Source organism: Eublepharis macularius, chromosome 4 (assembly GCF_028583425.1).
Source record: "Eublepharis macularius isolate TG4126 chromosome 4, MPM_Emac_v1.0, whole genome shotgun sequence".
NCBI classification, from domain to species: Eukaryota; Metazoa; Chordata; class Lepidosauria; order Squamata; family Eublepharidae; genus Eublepharis; species Eublepharis macularius.
This window is the reverse complement of record NC_072793.1, coordinates 185110612-185122890: the sequence shown is the minus strand read 5'-3', so window position 1 is coordinate 185122890 and position 12279 is coordinate 185110612. Positions and strand designations below refer to the sequence as shown.

Genomic DNA, 12279 nt, shown 5'->3' with positions numbered 1-12279 from the left:
AGAGGGTCTTTCCTTTTCACTGTTTGCAGGGAGAGTTTGGCTTTTGTTTGACTGCAGGGAAGGTGAATTTAAGATTTCCTAAAGGGCAAGAATGGAGGGAGGGATGAGAGAGGGGAGAAAACCGCTTGAAAAGAAGGCACGAACACAAAAGAGAAGGAAGGGGGCTGGTAGGAGACAGAGCATTTGGGGGAAATAGTTTGCTGCTTCTTTAAAAACCCCTGGTTGAGTTTCGCATAACCTCCTTGACATTAAAAAGGTAAAGGTGGTCCCCTCTGCAAGCACTGAGTCATTACTGACCCATGGGGGGATGTCACATCACGACGGGGTGGTTTGCCACTGCCTTCCCTAGTCATCTACACTTTACCCCCAGGAAACTGGGTACCCATTTTACCGACCTCGGAAGGACTGGAGGCTGAGTTAACCTTGAGCGGCTACCTGAACCCCGCTTCCACCAGGATCGAACTCAGGTCCTGAGCAGAGCTTGGGCTGCAGTACTGCCGCTTACCACTCTGCGCCACGGGGCTCATTCCTTGACAGTATTCTTATTCAAAAATAAGAACTACAAACAATAAGAATAATCCTCCCTTTAGTTCTTCGGACTTGAAATCCAGCCGTGTCTCTTAATATTGCAGTTTATCAGTCATATGATTATTACCTCTTGAAGAATTTTCGTGGTAAATCCCAAATCTCTTGAGATGCAGGCGCTTGCTTGGGTTCACCCTGCCCAGACTGTAGGGATTGCAAAATGCACAAAATGCAGTGAAGCAGCTGAGAAGAAGTGTGTTTGTGGTACTGTACACACAGCATCTCTCCACCTCTTGCCCCCACCCTATCAAGGTCTGGGCTGAATAGGTCTTAGGTTGTTAGAAAAAACACAACAAAAGACATGGCCAGATGCAAGCTTTAGACTGGCACAGAACTCCTCTTCAGACAAAAGCCATTTAAAACAGGAGGATTGCATGCAAATGCCATCTCCATATGCCTCTAAACTGAAGCAGAAAAGACAATATTTGGAGGAGGGGGGTGGTCTGGAAATAATCACATTTAATTTGTGTTGCTATTTGTTGGTGTGTTCCCTTTTCTTCAAAATACTAGCCTGTGGGGTTTGTGTCTTCTTCCCTAAATGCCTAGAAAGAGAAAGATACAGGACATGTTTCCTTCTTTCAGGGGGCACCCATGTCCTTCGAGGACAGAGGTGGAATTTGCTGTGACAGATGCAGCTCGAAGATCTCTCTACTGGGAAGTTAGAAAATTACAAGATTTTGGGGATCCCAGGAGGGCAGGAGGACGAGCCCTTTTGTCAGTGGCTGAGCACCTTGTTTTGCTCGCTGACGGACCTCGGAGGAAGCCCTGCAGCTGAGCAGGGTGAGTGAGTGTGAGCGTCCTCTTCACCCCTGATGGGGAACCGGAGGAGGCAGAGGCAGGAAGAGCCCCTCCTTCCTGCCCTGAAGTGCTCGTGTTGCCCTGAGGGTGGCCCATCTCAAGAATGTCGGACTAAAGCCTTGGAGGCCCAGCTGTGAATTCCCACTTTGACTCTCCCAGAATTACTCCTGATCTCCAAACTACAGAGATCTTGGAGACAATGCCAGCTCCAGAAAGTGGACTGCCTGGCCTCACATCCCTGCGGAGCTCCTTTCCCTCTCCAAATTTTATGGGCCCCTGAAAAAGCTGCCCGCAAGCACTTGATCCCGGGTTGTCCCAGGGAACCGGCAAAGCCAGACTCTGCTGGGCTGGATTATCCGTTGGCAGCAGGGAGCTAGTGGTGGCAAGAGGGCAGAACTGTGCCCCACACTGCTGCTGCAGGAGAGTGGCACGAGGCTGGTGGGGTGGGGGAGGAGGTGGCAGGCAGAGTGGGTGCCCATCCCATTCTGCCCGTCTCCCTGCCCGAGCTCCTAAAGAGCCCTTCAAACCACCACCACCCACCTTTTAAAACTCCACGGCTTGGCAGCCCCCCGCCCCTACCCCCGCTTTAGAAATTCTCTATAAGATTCTCCGGTTCAATACTGAGATTCTCTACGCTTGCAAGGGAGTAATGTTGAACCAGAGAATCCCAAGCAAGCAAGAATCCCGAGTGCGAGACAGGGGGAACGGGGAAGGCTAGCTGCACAGGAAACTTTAGAGAGTTGTTGGGGGCAGCTTGTTCAGAGACTCATGGAACTGAACTCTGGGGTCCAAGTCTTCTGAAACTTGGGGGTCGTTTCTGGGACCAGGATGCCCCCAAATTTATGCATTATTTGTATGAGTAATTCTCATGTTACGTTTGGTGCATATACAGCTGAACACAGGATTGAATCTGCACATGTACTCATCCCCAGTTTCATTTGCAAAGTGAACCCACATGGCACTTGATTATAAACCGGAATACACATTTATTTATTTACTTTTTATATACACCGCCTTTCTAACTGACAGGGTGGATTACAGAGCCAAAATCACTACCATCAACAGCAGGGACATTCAATAAACATTGTAATAGGGCATGCAAAAGGATATTTGCAAAGATTTGAGAACAAGGAGATACACAATAGAGAGCTGAAATAGTGATAAAACTAGAGCAAGAACATGAACAAACTACTTGTAGGGAACAGCACTGACTTCTCATTACACTCTCACATAGCAATGAAGGGTACATGGGTTATGGAAAGAGTTTCAGGCAGGAAGCTGTGTTGGCCTAAAGCAGGAAAACCAATTTTAAGGGCAGTAGCACCTTAACAAACAACAAATTTTTTCCAGGGAATAAGCTTTAGTGAACCAAAGATACATTTTGCAGGTAGAAATGAAAAGCAAGATCCATCACACCATCCCCCCCTTCAGAAGGTGAGGAGGGGGCATTATAAAAAGAAGGGCCAGAAGAACAGAATAAGCTGGATCAGAGATGGGGAGATAGGCAGAGAGGTGGAAAGAGCAGAAAATTGGCATCTCGATCTACAAAATACTTGAGAATACATTGTTGATATCTAAGTGTCAAAAGCCAGTGTGCAGAGGCTTTAGATCAGAACGATCAGTATGACAGGTAGACACATCAGGTGACATGGAGTCAGATGGTTAACTTAAGAGTCAGGAGACCATGAAGTGAATGACTCAGCTAAACTCATGCATGTATCTGATTGGGTGTCTACATGTATATATAGCTACCATGTACAGTATGGTTGGGGCTTCTTGCAAGTCCAGGTGTAGGCGAAGCACTTTGTCTCTCTGGACTGTAAACTTGTATATATTGCTCTTTATCCACCTATAAATAAATTGTATTATACACCTTTGCTAAACTAACAAGGTGTGGACTCTTTGTGGATCCTCCTTAAGCTGGTGCAGTCACGCTGAATACACACCCTCCAACAGGGTTATGGGCCCAGATAGACTGCACCAAGGAGGCTGCTGAGGAGGCTCTACTGAAGTAGCGACGCAACAGAGTCGGTGGTGGATGTTGGCACCTGACGGCCGCGATCCCTCGGAGGAGGAATTATTGGCGGTGGAAAGTGTCAGTGACCAGGAGGAGGAGGAGGCAAACGAGCTCCCTCAGACCGGTGCAGAAGCAAGTATGGCACAGAGTACGGTCGTGTTGGTGGAGAAGCTGACCTCCGTGAACTACTCCATTTGGTCGTTGCGTATGGAGCATTTTCTAAAGAGAGAGGGGCTGTGGAAAAGTGTCAGCAACCCCCCAGCAGCCCCCAATGATGCGGAAAAGATTGCAGATGAGCGTGCTTTAGCTCATATCGTGCTGGCTGTGGGAGATGACCAACTGCTTCACATCAGGGATTCGGCTACCAGTTCAAAGGCCTGGCAAGATTTGAAGCTGATCCATGCCAGAACATCTGCAGGGTCATTAATTATGCTGACACGTCGCCTCTACAGACTTGCTCTCAAGCCGGGGGAGAGCATGCAGAAGCATATAAACAGTTTGACGGAATGTTTCCAGCAACTGGCTGCTCGTGGAAAGCCCACGGAGGACTCTGATAAGGCATACATTCTATTATCAAGTGTGCCTGATGTATATTTTCCTCTTATTGCAAGCCTTGAGAGCCTGGAGCCAGATAAACTCACTTATTCCTATGTTACGTCTCGTCTTCTTGAGGAAGAGGCTCGTGTTTCAACATACGGAGGCTGGCATTCAAGGACGGAGCAACGAGCAGACGGAGGGGCCCATCGAGGGGTTTCAGCCACTGACGGCGGAGGAGTTGCTAACAAGCAGCGGGAGGTCACCCAGCTGTCAGCAGCAGCCGTGAGAAGATGTTACAGCTGCGGCTCCACTTCTCACCTTCGTTGCTTTTGCCCGGACAGGAGAAGAAAACAACAGAAGCAGAAGCAAGGACATGTACAGGAGCCTCGAATTCCAGATGAACATGCGAGGCTGGTCACTGCATCTACTGCAGATAAACGTTGCCAATGGATTCTTGACAGTGGCGCCTCAGACTCCTTTTCCCACTCAGAGGAGGTGCTGTATGATTTACAACAAAGCAACCTGCAGTCCGTGTTGTTGGCAGATGGGAGAGAATCTCCAGTGAGTGCTATGGGAACTGTACGGTTTACAGCTCTGGAGGAGGACCTTGCGCCTGTATATTGTGTTCCCTCTTTGGACCATAATCTATTATCAGTAAGTAGGTTGACCCAAAAGGGGTTTGAGGTCCGGTTTGTGGGGGACAAATGCCAAATAAGCAAAGCTGGCAAGGTTCTGGTGAACGGGGAACTGAGAAACAATGTTTATATTGTAGAGAATAGGCAGGCAAAGGCTGACACGGTTACAAACAAGTGTAGCCATGACAATTGTGTGCATTTATTGCACAGGCGTTTAGGGCACGCTAGCTTTGGGGTTATAAACAAAACCCTAACACTCCTGAAGGGAGAAAAGGTGTCAAGCTGCTCAGAGTTCCTAGACTGCACTGTTTGCAAAGCAGTCAAAACAAAGGCATTCCCTGTAGCTAAGAAAAGTGGCCGGGTGTCTACAAAGCCACTTGAATTAATTCACATGGATCTGATTGGTCCATTCCCCAAAAGGCATTCTCAAAATTGTTATGCCCTGGTCCTAACGGATGATTTTAGCCGGTACTCATGGCTGTATGTTATGAAACACAAGTCTCAAACGTTTGATTTGTTTAAGGTTTGGGCAAAAAGGGTACAAAAACAGTTGGGGCTGGACATAAAGGCCATCCAGTCTGACCAAGGGGGGGAATTCATGTCTGCACAATTCTCTCACTGGTGTGATAAATATGGTGTTTTGCACAGGGTAGCAAATACAAGTGTGCCACAAGAAAATGGTCTGGCAGAAAGGCATGGTGCCATTATACAAGAAAAAATGGCTGCTATGTTAGCTGATGCTGGTTTGCCAAAAACTTACTGGGCTGAGGCAATTATCTGTGCCTGTTATGTGGTAAATCGTCTGTGGTCCCGTGCTGTGAATGAAATACCTTTTAGGTTACTTTTCAACAGGGACCCTAATCTAAAGTTATTAAGGGCGTTTGGCATGACTTCTTGGGTGCATATCCCTTTAAAACAGCGGAGAAAAGGGGGCCCAAAAGCCTCTAAGATGATATTCATTGGATACCAGAGTGGCATGAAGGCCTACAGGTTTACCAATGAAAACAAAAAGGTATCTTATAGCCGCTCCGCAAGTGTATGTGAACATGGGAGTTGGAAAAGGCTTCACGGGTATGAGAGTGAAAGCCAGATTGTGTTGCCAGTTACCGATGAAATGCCTGAAACAAGTCCAGAGGGGGACGTGAGTGTGAAAGAGGAGATTAGTTCTCCAGCCAGGCAGGTAACACAGGACACAGAGAGGTCTAGTCCTCCTATACGTGTGTCCAGTCGTCCTAATAAAGGTGTCCCACCTCAAAGGTATGGTTTTGAAGCTGCAGCAAACTGTGTGCTGGCTAAAGAGTCAGCTAATTATTCTGAGCTTCTCACTTATGAGGGGGAAGAGAAAAAGGCTTGGCTCGAGGCCATGAAGGCCGAATATCAGTCTCTAACTGACCATGAAGTGTTTACAGTTGTACCTAAGCCAAAAGACACAAATATTATTGGTTGTAGGTGGCTGTATAAGGTGAAACGACTTCCCTCGGGTAATGTGCAGAGGAAAGCTCGCTTGGTAGCTCGTGGTTTCTCTCAGGTACAATTCCAAGACTATGACCAGGTATTTTCTCCTACTGTTAGGCCTGAAACAGTAAAATTAGCCTTATGTAAGGCAGGGGCTCAACACAAAAACATAGATCATTTTGATGTCTGTACAGCCTATCTCCATGCTCCTATACAGGAATGTTTATACATGGAGCAGATACCAGGGTATGAGGTGTCAAATAAACATATGGTGCTCAAACTAAACCGAGCCTTGTATGGGTTGCGTCAATCAGCACGAGCTTGGTTTCAATACCTGTCACAATCACTAAAAGCAGCAGGCTTTGAGCAGGGCAAAGGTGATGCCTGTATATTTACAAAAATGGTAGGAGGTTCAGAAGTCCAACTCCTTATTTTTGTAGATGATATATTGTGTATATATGAAACAGAAGAACAATTATGTTGGTTTAAACAAATAGCCAAGGATATTTGCAAAGTAAAACATTTGGGTCCTATCTCAAACTATTTGGGAGTGGAAGTATCAAAAACCAAGGACGGTTTTTTCCAACTGCATCAGAGAGATAAAATTACAAAGTTGCTCTCAGAGTATGGATTAACTGAAGCACATGGTGTGTCCACTCCTATGACTACAGGGTATATCAGTGAGCCAGATGATTTTCCCTGGGAAGATGTACAGAGATATCAGTCATTGGTGGGCAGTCTTTTGTATCTCTCATGTTGGGGCCGTCCAGATATAACACAAGCAGTAAACATGCTATGCCAAAGGTGTGCTAAGCCTTTCCATAGGGATTGGATAGCAGCAAAACGCGTCTTAAAATATCTAAAGGCTACTCTCAATTTCTCTTTGGTTCTAAAAGCCACTGAACCTATGCAGATCACTATGTTTTGTGATGCTAGTTGAGCAGATCGCCCTGACGGTAAATCCACTACAGGACTAGCTATATTTGTAGGAGGTGCTCTCATTGCACATAAGACATTAAAACAGTCTTTGTTAGCACATTCATCGTGTGAGGCCGAGTTCGCTGCCATGAGTCAAGGTATCTTAGAGCTGGAAGTAATACAACAGCTCATGTCTGACATGAAAATGCATTGTGCAGTACCTATTGCTGTTTATGGAGATAATACAGCAGCACAACAGTTAGCCCAAGATGGTGGAACCAAAACACGCAGTAAACACATCTTAATCAGGTATTTGAACGTAAGATGTGCTGTAGAGCAAGGATTCATAAGATTGTTTAGATGTACATCCGGTGACAATATTGCAGACATGTTCACTAAAAGTCTGTATGCTGTACCATTTGAACGATTACGTGATGCCTTAAACTGCTCTCATACTGGCTTGGAGGAGTGTTGATATCTAAGTGTCAAAAGCCAGTGTGCAGAGGCTTTAGATCAGAACGATCAGTATGACAGGTAGACACATCAGGTGACATGGAGTCAGATGGTTAACTTAAGAGTCAGGAGACCATGAAGTGAATGACTCAGCTAAACTCATGCATGTATCTGATTGGGTGTCTACATGTATATATAGCTACCATGTACAGTATGGTTGGGGCTTCTTGCAAGTCCAGGTGTAGGCGAAGCACTTTGTCTCTCTGGACTGTAAACTTGTATATATTGCTCTTTATCCACCTATAAATAAATTGTATTATACACCTTTGCTAAACTAACAAGGTGTGGACTCTTTGTGGATCCTCCTTAAGCTGGTGCAGTCACGCTGAATACACACTATCCAACATACATAGCATACCATGTATACAGGGGATTTATACATGAAACGCACCCCCTGTCTAAGATGGGAGACTACCTGAGAACATGTTAAAGATTATAAAAACACCAAGCAATCCTGTAGGCCGGAGCAGGCATGCCACACAGCCTCCATTAATTGCTCTTTACATTTCTACATTCCTGATCTCCTGGTCAGTTGGCATGCCACACGGGAAGACTCAGGGAAGTCTCTCACCCTTCACAGAGCACAATACTCCCATACGCTCTAAGTAACATTCTCCTGTGCTCAGAGGCTCATGATGTACCTTTCTTTCCGTTATGCTTCCTAGATAAGACAAAAGTCTGAACACAGCATATCTTGCTTAGTTGGCTGAGAATCGAATGCGTAACTTGTAACTGTTGCTATAACCATATTTGGGCATCCGGGACTTCCTGAATACGAGCTAATAAAACTCTCGCCTCCATGTTGGAGGAACAGACTTTGCATCCAGACCCTGTCTCGTGTCGTTACTACACAATCCCTTCACAGATCCACTGCCAGGACAATGGTTTCTCTTAATCTTCCAGCAAGTTGGCGTAGTCATGGCTAACACCTCTATATCTTCCAGAGCCTTTTCCCAGCTGGTTTCAGGAGGGCAGCTGTGTCCATCTGTAGTAGACGAGAAAGGTGTCGGCCTTGTAGCACCTTAAACACCTACAAAATTCGGCATGTTTCAAGAGTCAAGCTCCCTTCATCAGATATACATATATAAAGTATTGCATGGAATTCGTATTTAATGAAGGGAGCTTGACTCTTCACACCCTGCAGCCTGGAAAATATTCTTTAAACTGTTACTGGGCTTCAATCTTACTTTCCCCAGCTGCTACGAGATGAGTTAAGCTGGCGGGAACGCATCAGGGAGCTGGAATGTATCTTCAGATGGCGGCTCGATCCTAATATTGGGGGGAAGAAATTCTCAGACCAGGTTGATTCATTACCTCAAGTTAAGCTAGATTTTCACTGATGTCTTCTTGTGTGAGAAGAAGAACCAAAACTTCCAACCAACCTCTGCCATGACAGAAGTCAGCTGGAAACCACTCTCAACAACTCTCAACATTGGGAACTACGTGCTTAAATCTGAGCCTTCTAAGTCGTGAGATGATGCCTAAGGAATAGAAGATATCCAGGAGCTCCTGAATCTGGCCAATGATGATCATCCGTGGTCGTGGTCCAACTCCAGTGCCACGTAGTTCAGCCAGAGAAACAGAAGTCTTGCATCATTAACTGCCTTGAAAGCAGGGATGATCCGTAACCAGATATGGACTGTATTCTGAATATATTCTGAATATAAACTGAATAAAAAGAAGACTTAGGTAATGTTATTAGCGGTAACCAAAACAGAACTGGAAGAGAGAGAAAAAAACCAAGGTTGGGTTGTCACTAAAAAAAATAAATTATTTCGGTATATATGTAACAAGGCGAAAGGATAATTTATATAAAGACAGTTCGGACAAGTATTACTGAAGATCTGCAAAGATGGGAAAGATTGAAAATTTCATGGCTGGGAAGAACTTCTGCTGTTAAAATGAATATATTATAAAAGCTGAACTTTCTGTTCCAAATGTTACCAATGAAAAAATCTTTAAAAAATGGCAGGAAAAGATAAAAGATTGTGTATGGAACAGGAACAAGAGCAAGATTTCAAATATGACAAGATGAAAAAAAACTGAGGAGGTTTAGCGGTACCAAATATTAAACTGTATCGCTAAGCAGTGGCACTAGTTTGGATTTCAGATTGGATCATAAACCGAAACAGAAGTAAATTTAAATGGGAAATAACTGATACTAAAGAAGGGATTAGGGATTACGAAACCATCAAAAACTATTCAAAGACAAGACAGCACTCTTATTTTCAGGGATGGACTATTAAGAATATGGTTTCAATGCAGGAACAGAATAAGTATGCTAATTATTATGACATCACTATAACAAATAAAGTTGATTACAACAGTTAAGAATTTATGGCAGATAAATAAGGCTAAATAAAAACATGACACGAAATTGAAACTGAAGGAAAAAGATGTATGGTTATTCTGTTATGAAATGGTGTTTAAATTCCATCAAGCCATCTCGCTACCCTATTGCTTCACAGAGGGCGCTGCCACAGAGGTAAGCCCAGGGGAGGTAGGCAGACACCCCAGGCAGGGCGCCACAGTGGGAATCCCAGACCAGAATCAGGGCCAGACAAGGAGGCAATGCTGTCCCCCTGCCTTCACCCAGGTGGGTTCAGGAGTGGAGCAGGTGGCAATGCCCACCACCTGCCTTCACCCAGCTGGGATCAGGAGCGGAATAGGTGGTAATACCCACCCCTCGCCTTCTCCCAGCTGAGGCCAGGAGCAAAGCAGATGGCAATGCCCATCCCCTGCCTTCACCCAGCTGCGATCAGGAGTGAAGCAGGTGGCAGTGCCCGTCCCCACATTCACCCAGCTGGGATCAGGCGTGGAGCAACTGACAATGCCTGGACCCCTTCACCCATCTGGGATCAGGAACAGAGCAGGTGGCAATGCCCACCCACTGCCCTCACCCAGCTGGGATCAGGCACAGAGCTGGTGGCAATGCCTGTCCACCCTTTACCCAGCTGGGATCAGGTGCAGATCAGGGGCCAATACCCACCCTCTGCCTTCACCCAGCTGGGATCTGGAGCAGAGCAATACATAATACATATTGACAATACATAAATGTGTTTGTTTGTGCTCTCAAGTGCCAAAAGAAAAGCTAAATTACGGCAATATATACGTAACTACTCTTGTCAGGAAATGAAATAACTGTTCAATTTTTACATAAGAGAATCAAAAATATCAAACCACCTAAAATAAATTTAGCAAATATTACAAAACAAATAATGGGAAAATAGAATAAATTCAGGGGGTATTCAAAACTCCTTTTGACTAAATGCGGAGAAACTTGCAAACCTGATGTGAAGAATGCTAACTGTGATTAGATGGGTTTCTTGTGACGTAAGGTTAGACAACACCTAGGGGCATACCTCTTTCAATTTTCCAAGCATACATATGACTTTTCCCGTGCGTGAATCCTTTGATGCAAAATTAGGCTGCGATTCCGAGAGAAACTTTCTCCACACTCCAAACATTTATATGGCTTCTCCCCTGTGTGAATCCTTTGATGCACAGTTAGATGACCATTCTGAGAAAAGTTCTTTCCACACTCCAAGCACTGATATGGTTTCTCCCCTGTGTGAATCCTTTGATGTCCAGTTAGTTCACCATTAGAAGAAAAGCTCTTTCCACACTCCAAGCATTTATACGGTTTCTCCCCTGTGTGAATCCTTTGATGCCTAGTTAGGCTAACATTCTGAGAAAAGCTCTTTCCACACTCAAAGCATTTATACGGCTTCTCCCCTGTGTGAATCCTTTGATGTGAAGTTAGCTGACCATTCTGAGAAAAGCTCTTTCCACACTCGAAGCACTGATACGGCTTCTCCCCTGTGTGAATCCTTTGATGCAAAGTTAGGGTGCCATTGCAAGAAAATCTCTTTCCACACTCCAAGCATTTATACGGCTTCTCTCCTGTGTGAGTCCTTTGATGTGCAGTTAGGTGGCCATTCTCAAAGAAACTCTTTCCACATTCCAAGCATTTATACAACTTCTCCCCTCTGTGAAACTTTTGATGAGATCTTAGTTGGAAATTCCGAGGAAATCTCTTTCCACACTCCAAACATTTATACGGCTTCTCCCCTGTGTGAATCCTTTGATGCACAGTTAGGCTGCTATTGCAAGAAAAGCTCTTTCCACACTTGAAGCATTTATATGGCTTCTCTCCTGTATGAATCTTTTGATGTGCAGTTAGGTTGCCATTGTAAGAAAAGCTCTTTCCACACTCCAAGCACTTATATGGCTTCTCCCCTGTATGAATCCTTTGATGCACATTTAGGCTGGCATTCTGAAAGAAGCTCTTTCCACACGCCAAGCATTTATATGGCTTCTCCCCTGTGTGAATCCTTTGATGCCGAGTTAGGGTGGAAGTCCAAAAAAAACTCTTTCCGCACTCGAAGCATTTATATGGCTTCTCCCCTGTGTGAATTATTTGATGCTTCTTTAGGGCACTTGTTTCAGAGAAGCTTTTTCCACACTCTAAGCATTTATATGGTTTCTCCTCCGAGTGAATCCTTTGATGCTTTGTTAGGCTAGCATTCTGAGAAAAACTATTTCCACACTCCAAGCATTTATATGGCTTCTCCCCAGTGTGAATCCTTTGATGAGTAGTTAGGCTAGCATTGTGAGAAAAGCTCATTCCACACTCCAAGCATTTATACGGCTTCTCCCCTGTGTGAATCCTTTGATGAGTAGTTAGGCTAGCATTCTGAGAAAAGCTTTTTCCACACTCCAAGCATTGATATGGCTTCTCCCCTGTGTGAATCCTTTGATGTGTAGTTAGGCTGCCATTGCAAGAAAAGCTCTTTCCACACTGCAAGCATTTATACGGCT

The 12279-nt window shown here is 45.0% G+C and overlaps 1 pseudogene; it reads right to left on the bottom strand.

Moving 5' to 3' along the window:
- The window catches only part of LOC129328437 (zinc finger protein 208-like), a 114564-nt pseudogene that overhangs the window by 21511 nt on the left and 80774 nt on the right, over positions 1-12279 (bottom strand).